Here is a 13,014-nt window from a genome sequence, read left to right on the forward strand (position 1 = left end):
CTGGCTGTTTCTTCCCAATCTCTTTTGCTGGTTCCCAATTGTGTCACTCCCCACTCATTACTGAAGAGCCCTAAAGTTCAGTCCTTGAACTCCTTACCTATCAAAAATCATCCTTGCTTATCTCAGCTAGATTCCGGGCTTTGTATACTGATCAATTACAAATCTGTATTTCCAGCCCAGACTTGTCTGCTGAATTTCCAACTTGTACATTCTGCTGCCTACTCAGTATCTCCACTTGGATTTCTAGTAAACATCTAAAATGTGTCATCTCCAAAACTGACTTTCTAATTTAGCACGACACTTACTTTCAAAAAATACATGCACACCTTCTGTAGTTTCCTGCCTCTTAGGTCACAGCAACTCTATTCTTCCACAGTTCAAGCCAAAATTTTTGGTGATCTCCTTGACTACCCTGTTTCTCTTACTTTCTCTATAAAGTCTCTTAGAGAAAATCTTGTTAGTGCTACCTTCAAAATATCATGGTGTGAGTTCAAGCAATGTACTTTTTCTTTTCCTTGCATACTTACTCCAGTGGTCTATCTTGTTGAAATATCTAAGATAGGTGATGGCATGGGCCGCCAGGGCCACTCTTAATTATAGGCCTTGTGCCTCAGGGTTTCCTAGGCTGGTGGTGTGGGCGGGGCGGGGGGGGGGGAGAGGGTGGGGGGGTGGGTGGGTGGAGTGTGGGGAAAGAGAAGAACCTCCATAAACCATAAAGGTAGAAAATGATTCATCTTATATTTCTCTGCAACTTTTTCACCAGTGCTCAGACTGAAAAAAGATGATGACTGATGGTCATTAAAAAGTTAATTTTCCATTTACGAGCAACCCTCTTTGGGTCTTTGAGGTCATATATAGACCATGATGAGCAAATTATCTTATAGATTGTATCTATTTTCAGCTGTTATAAAAGTGTTTTAAATTAGACCAAGGCTATTTTTAGTTTTTGGAAAGTTAGCTTATAACAAAAATCTTGCTTTTTCATAAAAAAGTTAAGCATATTAAAAAACAGAAAAATAATACCATATGGAAATAGAGTTGGGTGGGTGTGGTAGCTTGTGCCTGTAATTCCAGCACTTTGGGAGGCTGAGGCAGGTGCATCACTTGAGGCCAAGCCTGGCCAAACATTGTCTCTACTAAAAATACAGAAATTAGCCTGGCGTGGTGGTACATGTCTGTAATCCCAGCTACTGGGAAGGATGAGGCATAAGAATCGCTTGAACCTGGAAGGTGGAGGTTGCTGTGAGCCGAAATCATGCCACTGCACTCTAGCCTGGGTGACAGAGCAATACTCTGCCTCAAAAAATAAAAAAAAATAAAAAATAAAAAGAAAGAAAGTAGAGTTAAATACCACAGATATAGGAAGTCTAGACAATATCAAAGGAATAAGATGATGCGATTTTGAACTAGGAAAGGGTAGATGAGAGCATTTATTTATCTAAGATCTTTTGCATAGATAAGCAGAGTAAACAATCACCCTTATATATGTAGTAGCTCTTCAGTCTGCACCAAGACACTGTCCTAGTGGGAAACAGGGAGACTCAAGCAAATATCCTGTTGGTGTTGTCTCTTTATCCTACTTTAAAAAACACTAGGATCTGGATGTGAAATCTGAGAGCAGTCTCTGAAGAGACACAGATGAAAGTGAAAATGCTACTCTATTTTCTATCACCCAATTTCTTGTCACAGTTACTATCATTAAAACATATTAAAAACATGGAAAGGGCTGAAAGGGAAGCTACAAATCTAATAAGATTTGTAATATAAATAACCCTCGGTATGTTTTTATTCCCGATTGCCTTGCCTCCTTAGGCTCTGATATTTAAAGATTGGGTTAAATATCTCCTTTTCTGTGTATAAGGTATTGGCACAATTTTTTTTTTTCTTATTCACTTCTCCTCATCAGGCAGGTGGTTGAAACTACGTAATGCTTGTCTTTTATGGCCATTTTCAGAGAGAATCATTTTCACCAGGGGACGATCTCCTGTGTTTTTTGTTTTGTTTTGTTTTTTTACCCTTTTCTCTCAATCTCATCTCAAAGATAAATGGGAGTTAACAACTCTGGTTAAAATTATGCTCATTTTCAAATGCTTTCTTTATACTTTTTAGCCTTCCATAATATAAATAATATTGTGGTGCTATTGTAATAACAAATCCAGGAAAAAGAAACACCTTACTGTCCCAGACTGATCTTAGTTTCAGAAAACTCTACCCTCAGATAGTGGTTATACATAATGCTTATCCACTGCACCCAATCACCAGGGTGCTATTTTGTAATGAGAAGTCCAGAGAATTTTCTGAAGGCATGACTTAATCATCAAATTACCAGATTTTAAAAGGCTATTACATGTTTCTATCTCTGTTCATTGATTCTGCATGAGTCATCATCCTTGGAAAGGAAAATGACATTTCCCCCATTGGAAATTGGCAGAATACATACAGAAGGCTTAACTTCTAAAGTTCTCTGCATATGGGGCTCTTGAGCTGTTATATCCTCTAGAAACCTTGGTCATTCAGATATTTGTGATTTGTATAGCGTAGAATGTGCTTCACCAATCTTCCTTCTCCATAGAGTATGACAACATTCTCTACTGCGTTCATATGACCTTTTTATGTTTATTGTACAACAGTATTTGCATTCAAATTGGTACCTTAAATTATAATCTCTAAACAAGATTTCTTGGTGTGTTTCATTGGAACAGATTCAAAGAAAGAGATACAGGATAGGATTATCAATGGCCTGGCTCGCAGGGACTTATGCAATATGTTCCTGACCTCTCTGGTGGAGTTTAATGGAAATGGCTTTGGAGACAGGAAATACTGGGTTCCAGCCTTGTCTCTGTGGCATACTTACTCCATGAATTTAGGCAAGTTATTTGTCTCTTCACATGGTCATTGAGAAAATGAAATAACAAATCTGTATCAGTAAGGCACCTGGGACAGGTAGCCTCTTGATGGATATTACTTTTCTTTTTCCCAGGCTGTCCTGTTGCCATCTTCACACTTTTGCCTAAATGCAGAGTTTGTTTGTTTGTTTTTTAATAGCTAGGGCATTATTTAATCATTTTTGTTAATTGAGAAATATCTGAAGCAGTTTTTAAAAAAATAGGGAGCACTGGCCAGGTGCGGTGGCTCACACCTGTAATCCCAGCACTTTAGGAGGCTGAGGCAGGTGGATCATGAGGTCAAGAGATCAAGACCATCCTGGCCAACATGGTGAATCCCCGTCTCTACCAAAAAATACAAAACATTAGCTGGGTATGGTGGTGCGCGCCTGTAGTCCCAGCTACTCAGGAGACTGAGGCAGGAGAATCACTTGAACCCGGGAGGCAGAGGTTGCAGTGAGCCGAGATTGCATCACTGCACTCCAGCCTGGTGACAGAGCAAGAGCAAGACTCCGTCAAAAAAAAAAAAAAAAAAAAAAGGAAGCATTATGTTTGAGTGCTCAAGCAGTTTTAGTATATGAACAAGTCAAACTCAATATAGTCATGCCAGAGACATTAGCTCCATGTGTGGGAATGAGAGTGGAGTGTCACAGGAGGCTGAAATCAGAGCCAACCCAGAGTGTTGAACATGATTTCAACTCTTCCAATTGACATGATATTTTTTCCCTTTTTGAGGAGGAAAAAATGCTCTAGCATGCTATATCTTGTGTTTGCCACCTGTATAGTGGGCTGCAAAAGCAGGGGGTGCGGGAGCCAAAGGCAATGGCTAATTAGAAAAGTGTATTTGAAATGTCTTGAATGCTTCAAGAAATAAAATTAACTGACACTACAGCCTTACCAAATTGATGATAATTATACTGGGCTTCCTGTGATTCCAGTGAATGTGGGTTTTAACTAAATACACCCACCTTATTGTCAGTTCATCCTTGCATTATTGTGGGAGAAAAACTTCCAGTGTTCAATTTCTTGTATAGTCAGTCATACAACTTAAATTTGTAATTTCAGTATAATCTTGCCTTCTCCTGCCTATTTACAACTTCCTGAAAACATATCAAGTGTGGATCCCGTACGTAAGTGAGATTGTCTTCGCTAAGAGCTTCTTGCAATCACAGGAAAAGGGGAAAAAATGTTGTTACTGCTGATCATTGCCAGAAGGTGAAAGTTCAAGAAGTAGAGCAAAAGAAGATTGTAGCATGTAATCAGAGTTCTTGGTTGCATGCTACAGAATCCATTCTATGTAGTTTAATCCGGGAACAATGCAGCCGGGGATGACACCTCAAAAATGCCCAGCCTCAACACTAGACTGTCCTAGCAGAAACACTACTGCTGCTATTACCCACATATTGTCACTTACGACATTAAAGTCCAGGGGCCAGAAACTCTGGCACAGCTCCTCAAAAGAACCAGATACTCGGCCAGGCGCGGTGGCTCACGCCTGTAATCCCAGCACTTTGGGAGGCCGAGGTGGGCGGATCACGAGGTCAGGAGATCGAGACCACGGTGAAACCCCATCTCTACTAAAAATACAAAAAATTAGCCGGGCGCAGTGGCGGGCGCCTGTAGTCCCAGCTACTCGGGAGGCTGAGGCAGGAGAATGGCCTGAACCCGGGAGGTGGAGCTTGCAGTGAGCCGAGATTGCACCACTGCACTCCAGCCTGGGCGACAGAGCGAGACTCCGTCTCACAAAAAAAAAAAAAAAAAGAACCAGATACTCTGCCGCCATGCTTTCTCCCAAGGAGCCATTCTTTCATGCAGCTAATAGTTTGTGTTGCTTGCCTTCACCTTCAGTGTTCACACATTTGGGTTGGCTTGGTGGCTCCACATTCATTACAGGCTAGCTCCCAGGGAACCTGGGAAATGTAGTTTTAGCTTTTTGTCTTCTATAGTATAGCAATCAAAGTAAGCTAGAAGGGTGTTGGAGTAGATGCTGGTTGAACTGCTTGTTAGTATCTGCTCCTGATGGAATTGAACTGAAAGATGTTACAGGTGTTTACTCCTCAGTGGTCCATGTTGGAATGTCACTTTCTGTTTTCAGAAGCTTATTACTATATGTAAAAAACAATAACGACAAAAACTATTGCTTTTTTCTTCTGCACTTGATCAAAATTCTGTTTAGGTATCCACATTTTACCATTATATGTATTCAACAGTGCAGAATGCTGGTGACCAGTTTTACTTGTTACCAAGGCATGGCTGAGTCCTCAGAGACTTTTAATTTGACTCCATTCTTAGGATGATGTGCTGCATTTTCTGCAATGGCACCCACTGGCGTGCAAAAGAAAAACTGGATTTTCCAGGTTAAGCAGAAACATGGATGCCATACTAAACTCTGAATAGACACATTCATGCATCTTCTTGTCCACCAGCTGCAGGAACTCAGGGGTTTTACTACTTCATCCTTTTATGCCCAACACCCCATCAGCTCCAGAGGCAGCTTGGCTGCATGCCAATGTCAGTGGAGAATTATCATTCTATCCTCACGGGTTCATATCCTTTGTCAAGTCACCAAACCCTCAGAAATCTTGATGAGTCATCTACCTAGATGTTTTTGTTCATTTGTAAGACTAACTTGTACAGAGTTTTGAGTTTTCTTAAGATTTTAGAGCTATAAATAAATCATCAATTAAGGATTTAGAATTCACTAAGAATAAAAGCTTTAAAAGGTCGTGATTTGAAAGATATGCTTAGTGCTGGAAGGTGTTTAAGGGTCAACTATTCTGACTTAGAGGAAGATAAAGCAAGTAGTAGGTAAGGGATTTGCCAAAAAATTACATAGCTGGTTAATATCAATGCTGAGATTGAAACTCAAGTCCACTGCCTGCTGGACGGGGAATGTTTCAAAGGTGCTTGATACCAAAGCATAGGTCCTAAGTCCTCATCATCCTGTATGAAGCATGCACATGATGCCACATGGTAGCTGAGGCCATGCTCTGAAGGATGTCTACATGAAACAACCATGAAAAATCATATAATATGGGTTACATTCCCAACCCACATCTTCTCAAATTCACTAGAAGGTGTCCATTTTGTTGACAAAACTGAATTTGAAGTATATGCAATAAATGACACCAACATTATTTTTATGGCTAAAAGTACTTGAAGAGCACTCTTCCTGTATTTAATCACTAGCGTTCCTTTAGCTGCAGTCAGCCATATTTGTTGCTTACATTATAAGCATGTTTTTGTTTGGTTTGCTCTAATTCTTTGCCCTCTTAAGGGAAAAGCAAGGGAGGTTTATGAAGGGCCTTAAAATGAGAGAAACTAATTAATTGCTGGCTTTTTATATTTATCAGCAAAGGAAAACATTTCTCCATTCTCATAACGCTTCTGACACCAGATGTGCGGATTTTCTACACATTACAATTCTCATACCAACTAGGTGTCCTATAATTTAATTCAGTTCTGGCTCTGGAGTTAGCACAGACCCCACAGTTTAAGGAATCAGTCCCACAGACTGCTCCACTTCAGATGGTGATCATAAGCCTGGGCTTCCTATACTTCTAACTGACAGGCTATAAATCAGAGGTTTCTCACAATTCCCTCAAGTTCAATAATTTGTTAGAATGGCTCACAGGACTCAGGAAGACACTTGACTCACCATTGTCAGTTGATTATAAAGCACACAACTCAGAAACAGCCAAATGAAAGAACGAGGTATGTGGGAAGGGCCGTGGGGAATCCACGTCCTCGCTGGGCTCGCCACCCTCCCCGCACCTCCATGTGTTCACCAACCTAGCAGCTCTTGGAACCCCTTTATTTAGAGTTTTTGTGGGGGTTCCATTACATAGGTGTGATTGATGACATCATTGGCCATTGGTGACTGGACTCATCTCCAGCCCCTCTCCCCATCCTGGAGGAGGGAGAGTGGAGCTGAAAATTCCAACCTTTTAGTCACATGGTTGGTTCCTCTGGCAAGGGGCTCCCATCCTCTGAGTTACCTTATTAACGTAAACTCGGGTATGCTTGAAAGGGGCTTATTAAGAGTAACAGAAGATGCTCTTCTCACCCCTATCACTCGGATAATCCAAGAGTTTTAGAAGCTCTTCTGTCATGAACAGAAAAATTCTCCTGTCACCTCATCACTTAGAAATTTACATGAGTTTGCTGGGCGCGGTGGCTCACGCCTGTAATCCCAGCACTTTGGGAGGCCGACACAGGCGGATCATGAGGTGAGGAGATCGAGACCATCCTGGCTAACACGGTAAAACCCCGTCTCTACTAAAAATACCAAAAAGTTAGCCGGGCGTGGTGGCGGGAGCCTGTAGTCCCAGCTACTTGTGAGGCTGAGGCAGGAGAATGGTGTGAACCCGGGAGGCGGAGCTTGCAGTGAGCCAAGATTGCGCCACTGCACTCCAGCCTGGGTGAGAGAGTGAGACTCTGTCTCAAAAAAAAAAAAAAAAAAAAAGAAATTTACATGAGTTTTGTGTCAGGAACCAGGGCAGAGGCCAAATGTATATTTGTATTAAGTCACAATCAATACATACTTTTTAAAAATGTAAATTTATGTATAAATGAAAATAACTACATTTTTTGCTTTCACAAACTTTGTTGTCAATGTGGAATGATTTCTCACCAGTTTAAACACAGCTGAGTTCTTACATAAGGAAAAATGGGAAGCAGAGGTTAAAACATGTATATTAACTGTGGTGTTCTGAGTGTAGACTCTGGAGTTCAACTATCCAGGTTTGACTTCTTCCATTTCTGAGCTATGAGGTCTCAGGCAAGCTACTTGCCTTCTCTTTACTTTAGCATTTCATCTATAAATTTAGTATGTCACAGGCACCTAACTTTTAGCATTGTTGGGAGATTGAGATGGTGCATGTCAAATGCCTGCCATGACACCTTCTCAGAGCTGGTACTCAATAACAGTATTAAACATTTTGGCTGGGCACAGTGGCTCATGCCTGTAATCCCAGCACTTTGCGAGGCTGATGCCAGAGGATCACTTCAGGCCAGGAGTTCAAGCCAGCCTGGGAAACATAGGGAGAGCCTGTCTTAAAAAAAAAAAAAAGCCTATCTCCTGTTCCCATGTTTTCATTCATTTTTTAAGTAATTTTTTTTAATTATGGCAATTTTTTTAAATTAAAAAAAAAAAAGCCAGGCACAGTGGCTCACATCTGTAGTCCTAGCTTCCCAGGAGGCTGAGGCAGGAGGATCACTTGAGCCTAGGAATTCAAGACCAGCCTGGGCAACATAGTGAGACCCCATCCTTAAAAATATATTTTTTTAATGTATGGAGCACCTACCAAGTCCCAGGCACTACTGTAGGCACTGAAGGCACAGAATTGATAGATGAGGTCCTTATTCTAGTAGAACTATGAAAATTTTCTTATTCAGAATAAAATTTAGGAAGCAACCAGAAAACACATATAGACACTGTCATGCCAGGCCCCTATTGATTCCAACAGGGATGGCTCAGTAACAGACCCGGAGCCAGTAAATGAGACATAGGGTTTATAGAAGACTTATATACAGAACATTCTCGGAATGGGAGGCTGGATAGGAAAACCACTACCATTTGTAAAAAGCATGCATATTATATAGCATGTTCACTTAGCAATCTTCACCAAGCAACCTTCCTTTAACCCAAAACAAAAGGCCCCTGATCCCTGTATAGTCTGCATTCCAAGTGATAGGCCAGGGGTTCAGATGTTCTTCATAGATGAGGAGTGAATCTCCAGCTTGGCCACTCCTGGATTCTTCTCAGGGTATGCTTGAGTTATTGCTGTTAGGTGCGTCTGCCATACAGACCCATAGCATGATTTTCTCTAAGAAGCTTTGTGATGCATTTTGGTAAACGTTGTAAAGTTTTAAGTGGACTTCAATTAATTTTTAAAAAGTAAACATACATGAATAAATATCATCCCTTCCACATAGCTTTAAATTACTTCTGATATGTCCCCGATTAAAAAAATCAAAGGGTCAGTCAGGTGTGGTGGCTCACACCTGGCGTGTAATCCCAGTGCTTTGGGAGGATGAGGTGGGAAGATCGCTTGAGGCTACGAGTTCAAGACTAGTCTGGGCAACATAACAAGACCCCCATCTCTTAAAAAAAAAAAAAAGTTAGCTGGGTGTGATGACACATGCACATGCCTGTAATCCCAGCTACTTGGGAGGCTGAGCTGGGAGGATCACTTCAGCCCAGGAGTTCGAGACTGCAGTGAGCTGTGAATGTACCACTGCACTCTAGCCTGAGCAACAGAGAGAGACCCTGTTTCTTAAAAAAAAAAAAAAAAAAAAAAAAAATCCACCAAGCAAACCAGCAAAAAGTTAATAATCTCGGGCTTTACCTACCTGGTACGAAATAAAGGAAGCATAACAGAGAAAGTTCTCAGAACTGGCTGTGCCCCTGGTTCCGGGTGGGCAAACTCTCTATGACTTATATAACCTTCCTCACTTGCTTGAGAGAAGGGAGTTGCTGGGAGTTCTTGTTAGAGGTTTTGCAGAAATTGCCCACAGCTGAGAGTTTCTAATTTAGAGTCATTGTTCCAGTGAATGGAAATGAGCTGAAGGAACAGCCGTGACACTCACTTTCAGCTAAGCAAGGAGACCTGCCCTGGGAACAGGCGGAGTGAAAAGCCCAGTCCTGAGCATTACCCAGCTCCTTTGACCTTTTCTCTCCAGAGCTACATTTCTCTTTCCCTCCTTTCTCCTGCATCCCAAAAAAACCTGTTAAAAGTTATCCATCTTTCTTATTTGAGCATGGGAGTCCATACAAACACTTCCATTTCATGTATACCCAAATTCCAAGTGATCCTGAAGGAACATTTAAAGTTGAAGTTTTTTGTTTTGTTTTGTTTTTTTGAGATAGAGTCTCAATCTGTTGCCTAGGCTGGAGTGCAGTCACACAATCTCATCTCACCACAACCTCCGCCTCGCAGGTTCAAGTGATTCTCCTGCCTCAGCCTCCCAAGTAGCTGGGACTACAGGTGCGTGTGCCACCATGCCTGGCTAATTTTTGTATTTTTAGTAGAGATGGGGTTTCACTATGTTGGCCAGGCTAGTCTCAAACTCCTGACCTCATGATCTGCCTGCCTTGGCCTCCCAAAGTGCTGGGATTACAGGCATGAGCCACGGCGCCCGGCCTAAAGTTGAAGTTTAAGTGGCAGAGAGAATGCTGTGCTGATGAAATTTGGATAATTATATAACTAATTTCTGGCAACATTGTAATATGATGCCAGGGTGTCTTCTTTTCTTTTATATAGACAAAATATATTGTTGAGATTTTTAAATAAGTATTAACGAAATAGAAAGAGTAGTTTTCAGAGAAAAACTCTTTTAATGTAACCTTTTTTTTTAACCACTTTCATGAGAAATTTTCAGGGTTGTCAACATCATGCTTCATGGCTTTTGAAATCTGGACTTTAACACAAAATCCCTTTATACATACTGGAAATTATTGTGCTTTTTGGGTAAGATTGAGGTGTTATTCAAAATTCTTACAATCATAGAAACAGATAACACAGTATCATTATCTGTGACAAGAGGATAGGAATGGGAAGGATAATTAAAATGCTAGCATTGGCTCTTTCAAATTATGTTCTCTGAATCTTAGCACAGAAATAAAATATTAGAATTTTAACCTCTAAGATATATTTTTAAAGTTTTTGGCTGGGTGTTGTGGCTCAGGCCTATAATCCCAGCACTTTGGGAAGCCAAGGTGGGTAGATCACTTGAGTCCAAGAGTTTGAGACCAGCCTGGGCAACATAGAGAGAACTCAGCTCTAGAAAAGATAAAAGATGAGATGGGAAGATCGCTTGAGGCCAGGAGATTGAGGCTGCAGTGAGCCATGATCATGCCACTGCACTCCCACCTGGGTGACAGAGTGAGACCCTGACTCAAAAAAATAAAAAAAAAAAAAAAAAGTAAAGTTTCTATTGGAGTAAATCATTCAGTGTCTCAAACTTTTGTTTTAATGCCATAATTCAACTTTAATGGCTCTTTGTAGACTAAAATTAATATCTGCAGAAAATAGCCATTTAAAATAACTTACTATTTATAGAAAAATAACATAAGGCACTTGTCATTTATTGAAGGTAATGGTTTACTCTGAAATTTGTACAGTGAGGATTGGAATTTTTATTTGTATTTATTTAAAACATACTTATTTTGTTCTAGGGATGCTCTTTATAGGTGATAACTCATTCAATCATCATTACCTATGAGAAAGGTATTATTATTTTTTTTTTACTTTACAGTTAAGAAAGATCAGGAACTCAGAAAGGTTAAATAACTTGTCAAGTTGCACAACTGATAAGTAGGTAGAGCCGGGACTTAATTCCGGGCCATCTGGCCCTCAGAGTTCCTGCTTATGCCCCCATGCACTGGTGCCTCTTGCAGCACGTCAAAGAGTTTACCAAGACGAATGAGCTCAGAAATTTGAACATCTAACCAGCCATCTGTCTGCCCTTCTGGCCCTTCCAGGATATCAATGTTTCTTATAAAATGGACATAAATTCCTGATGAGACAAGATTTGTATGGAGAGCCATGGGACTATCACCCCTATTCTAGACACATAATAAAGCAACAGAAGAAGGCCACATTCTCATTAAGTGAGAGCATAATGAGAGCAGCAGCATAGCTGCTCTTTTTTACAAGCAGCTATGAAGCTATAATCCTATGCACCTTCAACCCGTCTCCCCATGAGATCAGACCATCAATTGTGGTCTCAGCAAAAACAACACATCTAAATGAGAAAAAAAAAATCAGAAAAGGTTTAACAGGCTGGATATGGTGGGTCATGCCTATAATCCCAGCACTTCGGGAGGCTGAGGCAGGTCGATCACTTGAGGTTAGGAGTTCGAGACCAGCCTGGCCAACATGGTGAAACCTTGTCTCTATCAAAAATACAAAAATTAGCTGGGTGTGGTGGCATGCGCCTGTAATCCCAGCTACTCAGGAGGCTGAGGCAGGTGAATTGCTTGAACTCAGAAGGTGGAGGTTGCAGTGACCAAGATTGTACCACTGCACTCTAGCCTGGGCAACAGAGCGAGCCTCTGTCCCCAAAAAACAAAATAATAATAAAATAATAAAAGAAAAGGTTTAACAAAGGGACTCTCTGGAGGAGGAGATTTATGTAGAGGGACTGTGACCTTCAGTTGAAGACAGAGCTCCAATAGAGAGGGCTGAGGGAATAAGTACCCAGAGTGCTCTCTTTTCTCTTCCTCCACTCTCCTGAGGGGACTCCTCCTTGGCCTACTGGATACCAGAGGGTGAGGGACACCATTGATGAAATCCATAAAGATCAGCCTCCAGCCATGGAGCAGGGTGAAAAATGGGGATTGAACTGAGTGGACCAAAGAAAGATATTTGACACAGTTTCACAAATCCTATATTTCACACACACACATACACACACACACACACACACACACACACCTTCCTTCAGAACAAGTGTTTCTATTCTTCCATTGAAAATTTTAAATCTTTGTTCATTAACTCAGGTTCTTCAATACCTTAGAAAGATTCTAAATGTATCTTGTCTTTTTTGGCACATTGCTCAAGCCTGTTAAGGTCTTCTTGAATTCTGGTTCCATCATTCAACACAATGGTCCTCAAATCTAGTAGCAGCATCTCAGAATATGCTGGAAAGGTCTTTAGAGTACTAATTTTTCAGGCTACCCCAGAGACTTAGTGAATCTCAGGTAAGGCTCAGGAATGCCTATGTGTTTTTTGTTGTATTTAGTTTCCCAGGCAACCCTAATGTAGCCAGTGAAAACTCAGGCATCTGGGATCCCTTGATATAACCACTTCAACACAAGGCATGTGCTGGACACCTTTTTAGAATTTATCTTTGTCCAGAAACACAGAGATCTTCCACTGGGACTAGATTTGGGAGTGTAGACTGGAATGCTGGAATTGCCTAGGGAACTTTTCTGAACTTCATCACCTCTTCCTGGGTGGCCAAGCCACCTTCTGGAATCCTCTCACTACCACAGTGAACTGCTATCATTGAAGGGAGCATGTTAAATCCTTCCAGTCTTCTAGTGCAAAAATGTTCTAAGACTCCTAGATTTACCAGTAATCTTCTTTACAAATGATTGTTTGACTTTTGCATTAATTTTACT

The 13,014-nt window shown here is 41.0% G+C and overlaps 1 protein-coding gene and 1 long non-coding RNA gene across 6 annotated transcripts in view; one reads left to right on the forward strand and one right to left on the reverse strand.

Annotated features, from left to right (window-relative positions):
- LOC129529211 (uncharacterized) overlaps nucleotides 1-6,682 on the reverse strand; it is a 46,037-nt gene extending 39,355 nt beyond the window's left edge. The window contains exon 1 of the long non-coding RNA XR_008674674.2: nucleotides 6,544-6,682. This is a non-coding gene — a long non-coding RNA (uncharacterized lncRNA). The remainder of the gene's footprint in view (nucleotides 1-6,543) is intronic.
- Nucleotides 1-13,014, forward strand: part of MACROD2 (mono-ADP ribosylhydrolase 2) — a 2,087,937-nt gene that overhangs the window by 960,262 nt on the left and 1,114,661 nt on the right. The gene's annotated exons all lie outside the window — the stretch shown is intronic.

Source organism: Gorilla gorilla, chromosome 21 (assembly GCF_029281585.2).
Source record: "Gorilla gorilla gorilla isolate KB3781 chromosome 21, NHGRI_mGorGor1-v2.1_pri, whole genome shotgun sequence".
Taxonomy (NCBI): domain Eukaryota; kingdom Metazoa; phylum Chordata; class Mammalia; order Primates; family Hominidae; genus Gorilla; species Gorilla gorilla.